This window comes from Sinocyclocheilus anshuiensis, unplaced genomic scaffold (genome assembly GCF_001515605.1).
Source record: "Sinocyclocheilus anshuiensis isolate Anshui unplaced genomic scaffold, SAMN03320099.WGS_v1.1 scaffold627, whole genome shotgun sequence".
In the NCBI taxonomy this organism is placed as follows: Eukaryota; Metazoa; Chordata; class Actinopteri; order Cypriniformes; family Cyprinidae; genus Sinocyclocheilus; species Sinocyclocheilus anshuiensis.
In genome coordinates, this window is record NW_015549703.1 from 1,705,216 (window position 1) to 1,710,434 (window position 5,219).

Sequence of the window (5,219 nt, forward strand, 5' to 3'; positions counted from 1 at the left end):
GTTCATGGGTTGGTTTAAAAGGGGCTATGTATCGATACTCGAAACCACTATCAGCAATGCAGCGATTGGCTGGCGGCAAGACAGCAACGTAATGACATCATATAATTAAAAAAGACACCTGACGAAAAACTTGACAAATTTTTTGACTTTTATAAGGAAACAGCCAAGCGAACAAAACTACGTAAATGTTATAATAGATAAATGAAATGTGCACTGTTTTTATTTTATTTTAATTTTTTGCATGATTCCCAATTATTTAGATTCACGATTTGTAATATTTGTACAGGCTTTACATTTTTATTTCAATGTAGTAATTGGCAATTCATTTAATTTTATATTTGAACAGATTTGTTATGTGACCGCGTTAGTTAAAGTTTCTTATGGGTCAAGATCATGTTATCTGCATCTCCTGTGCTCCATCAAGCCACTCCCATAATAGCTGTCATCACTCAAATTAATGCACGACTCTACATTATCTGTATAGCATGTGTGTAAGACTCGAATACAATTATGAAGTAATAATTTTATGACGAATAAATGAGTAAAACTGTCTGTGTCTATAATATTAAAGACTACACAACATTATTATATTATCTTTAAATACATTTTTAAATGATCATTATTTTAAATGATTGTCCCTGGATTAGTAGGGTACTCTTGTAATAATTAAAATAAGACAGATTTTAAGTATCAATTCTGCTTAAAAAGATGCAATCTAATCCTGTTTACATTAAATAAGCCTGCTCCTGAGCAGGTTTAAGCTTACGGACTTGTTGCTATGACAGCAACTCCGGGATGAGCTTCGAAGAACCAAACAATCCAAGATCATGCCAAGTCATCAACAATCAAAGCCAGCTAACTGAGTTAGCGATGTATGAAGAACGGGCCCCTGGCCTGCTTACCTGTTTTTCCCCCTCGGGGTAGTTTTTGTTGTGGTTTTGTTTTATTTTTATATTTTATTTTTTTATTAATAAAAGACCGATTCTTCCTGCACCTTGAGTTCTCGCTTCTTCCACTCACCCGTCCGCTGACACTTTAGTGTCAAATGAACTTTCATAAATAATTCTCATGTGTTGCTTTGGTGCTCAAGAAACATTTATTATCAGTGAAAACTGTTCTGCTCCTTCATATTTTTGTATTAACTATAAAACATTTATCAAAGTTCAAAAGAACAGGATTTAATTGAAATATAAGTCTTTTGTAACATTATAATCGTTTTTACTGTCACTTTGAATCAATTCAATTGCCGAATAAAAGCAAAAATTTCTTTTAAAAAATCTTACAGCCCCAAAACTTTTGAACAGTAGTGTATGTCTAGATGTGATACAGTCCTGTGAAATGTGGTTATGGGTGTGTATGGAGAGGAGGAAGTGATTTTTTTTTCCTTCAGCAGGCACAGAGGGTGTAATCCCCACACCATTACCTCGGATTGCATTTGCTTGCTGGGAAAAGATTGCAAACGCATGGCATAAAGAGATTTGTTCCCTCCTTCTTGACAGTTCTGCAGATATGTGTGTATTTCAAAGCAGGCAGATTAGCATTTCTTGTTCAACCCTTTAGTAGCACCATTGGACTGGATACCGACCCCTGAGAGACATTAAAGACTTATTGTTTAATTTATTATCTTCTACAAATCCCATTCACACTACCCTCATGTGGCCTTACTACACTAAACTAACTAGAACCACAGTCACTTTTTACTGTGGGAGGCACATCAGGTTGGCTTGTGTTGGATGAAGATTTGAATGCAAAGACTGTCCATATTTTTCTTTCAGTGTTAAATGAATTATGTATATTTAGAATGGATATAATATGATAATATAATGGCATACTGGATTTATTTCCTACTGTTTTAATCACAGTGCATTCTGGGAGTCCCTTTGCTACAAAGGCCATAATGAGGAATCTTAGTGGGAAGCATAATTAAGATGCCAAGAAAACGATGCCTTTGAAACATGCCTCTATAGGCAGCTTAGTTGGTTTTGGTAAAGGATACTTGTTTCATAACATAAGAATTGTCTGAGCAACCTATTAGTCTTTTTTTTACTCTTGTTAGTAAAGATCATCCTCTTTCCCATCTTAACCCAAACCCATTTGAATGCGGTTGAAATAAACCCCTTTCTTCATTTCCAGCCGGTTCACTCATATTCTCAGCTCATCTTAAATTGGGGGATTTCTCTTTCAGAGCTGCGGCTGCCATCATGTTAATCAGTACAGTGGAAAACACACTCTCAGATCTGACTGTGCTGCAAGTCATGAGTCTGGACTGTTGACATGCTGCAAAGCGAGCCACTTTCCTCATTCATTATACGTTTTATGTGTAACTGGTTTGTTCCCAATTAGAACTGAGCTCTCACTCAGGTTTGACATGTACCCATTTGATTAGAATAGATACAATCGAAAATGAGAAGAATATCCAGCAGATTTGGCTATTTTTATAAAGGAAAGTACTCCTTTTATGTGTTGTTTTGCACTTCAAATAAAAGCAGAAAATCTGATTTTCATCTCCAGTCATTTGAATTTAAAAAGTTAATTGAAGACTACAGTGGATACAAGCAATTCAGCAACAAGATGATAAGAAGCGCCTGTGGAATCACAAATCTAAGTTTTTTGCATAATTTGTAGTCTGATTCTAAACCTATTTAGAATATTAATAACTAAGTAAATAGTAAGATAACAAAAACTGAATATCATAAAATTAGTTTGTTCAGTTGAAATACAGAAGAACTCTGTAACTTCTAGTTTAATATTAACCGCACAATTGTTCATATTCTGATATAACCATCAATTAGGTTCAGTGTTGTTTTTGTTAACTAACCCCAGAACTAATTGCAATAATTGTAATTGAAATACATAATAATAATAATTCCTTATATTTTTTTCCATTCAGTATTTATATTTTATTCTGGTTTTATTTCAATTACAAATAATTATTTTTATTTATTAATAAAATAACTTATTAATTTTATGTTATGAAATATTATACAAATTTACTTAACCAGTAATCTGCAAAATAAAGAACTGCAAATGAATACATAAAAAATATTTTTCATCCATCTTGCAAAAAAATATTTTTTTTTTCTTCCAGAAATAGCCAAATCTGTTTATATTTCTCTTTAGTTCCCTATAAAAATAAATGCACTACAAGGATTTCCCCCAGTATGTGATGCATTGCCGACTATGTCTATAGCAACAGCAACATGGTGCTTTACAGGTGATGTAATACACTTTCCTCCTATGAATAAATTCTCACAGCTATTTGATATTAAAAGCGCTTATAACCAGACTCTTTCTGTGATGACAGACGGAGTCTTCTCATCTCAGAGAGCACCTGTGATGGGCTACACTGGACCTCTCAAATTGTATTTCCCCACTTTTACTAGCTTGCTCTCACTATCTCGCTTTCTTAGTAAAACCATTTTGCCACAAGCTGTCCTTACCTCTCCATCAATCACATTAAGATTTAAATTTCATCCAGCCACCAGCTCAAGGGCACTTGAAAGCCCTGTTAAAGAAAAAGTAGAGAGGCTGTTTTCTTGTGAACGGATCGCGGCCCTGCGAAAGGCCTCCTTGCTGCGGGTTGGACTTAAATCGATTACATGCATTGTTCGCTCCTCCAGAAAATTGATGTCTGGAGTTTTCATTGTTTTGCGATACACGGCCACGCCTGAGAAGAGACTCATCGCTTATCAATGTGAACAATCTCCATTAATATTACTGTGACTTTTTTCCACTGTAATCCCTCCACAAAGTGTTTTTGAAAGTGATGGTAGAACAAACAAACTTTGATTTTACTGCTAATGCCTTCTTCCTCACCATTTAATTTTAAGGCTACAAACTCTTCCTCATAATGAATCTTCATTTAATCATGCCAACACATGCAGGAATACATGAAGAATTAGCTTATGAGAGATAATGATGGTATCATATGAATTTAAATGTGTATTGTGCAGTAATATCTTGTAGTTTTGCAATAGACCTTATTTAAGCACATTAAGTAAATAATACTGTAAATAAGATAACGAATATCAAAATTAGTTTGATCAACTGAAATATTGTCCTCTTTTATGTTAGAAGCATAATTGTTCATAATTGTTGGAAATTGATTATATATAACTAAAATAAAAAGAAAAATGATTGAAATAACGGTAATTGAAATAAAGACAAAATAAAATATACATATTAGATGAAAAACTAAAACTTGGAATTAGAAATGTTGCTTTGGCAATTAACTGAAGTAAATAATTTTCAGTTGAAATACTAAAATTACTTAAAACTAAAACTTAAATAGCTATATATAAATATAAGCACATAACACAATTACTAGAACTTAAACAAAGAATAAATGAATAAAACTAAAAAGAAAAGAAAAAAGAAAACTGAAAATATAAAAATAAAAGCCAATTCAAAATATCAAAAATACTATAATAGTATATAACTAATACTAAAATAGCACCAATTAGTTTTGGTGTATACACTCAAGATACAGCTGGCAACTTGTCATATAATTGGGCAGTACTGTGGGGGAAAAAACTATCCCAAAAAAATATCCAGACTGAATTTACATTATATGTAATATACATTTTCTTAACCAGTAATCTGTAAAATGAAGTACTGTAGATGTAACCAGTATTATTCAAATGATTTTTGCTTTTAATGAATTTGATTAGCTTGTGAGATGGTATCATCACGCTTAATATTAGCGTTGATGATGATTTTGATTGTCACACAATCAAACAGTTAAAGGGGTCATATGATGCTGCTAAAAAGAACAGTATTTTGTGTATTTGGTGTAATGAAATGAAATGTGTTTATGCAGTTTAAGATTCAAAAAACACATTATTTTCCACATACTGTACATTATTGTTTCTCCTCTATGCCCCGCCTTTCTGAAACGCGTCGATTTTTACAAAGCTCATCGGTCTGAAAAAGCGAGGTGTGCTGTGATTGGCCAGCTGTCCAGTGTGTTGTGATTGGCCGAATACCTCAAGCGTGTGACGGAAATGTTACGCCCCTTACCATATTGTGATGATGCCGTGTCAGGCCGGAGCGATGATTCAAAAACATGAAAACCCATTATAAACAAGGCATTCGTTGCATCCAGTGGGGACATAATTATGGATTATAATGACTTATACTGTCTTTTTACGCGTTGCGTTGCATCGCGCCGCGTAAACATAAAACCATGTCTGCATTTGTGATCGGAGAAATGACAAACA

The 5,219-nt window shown here is 33.5% G+C and overlaps 1 protein-coding gene across 1 annotated transcript in view; it reads left to right on the top strand.

The window, feature by feature from the left end:
* LOC107660610 (receptor tyrosine-protein kinase erbB-4-like) overlaps positions 1 to 5,219 on the top strand; it is a 391,742-nt gene that overhangs the window by 372,997 nt on the left and 13,526 nt on the right. The window lies entirely within an intron of this gene.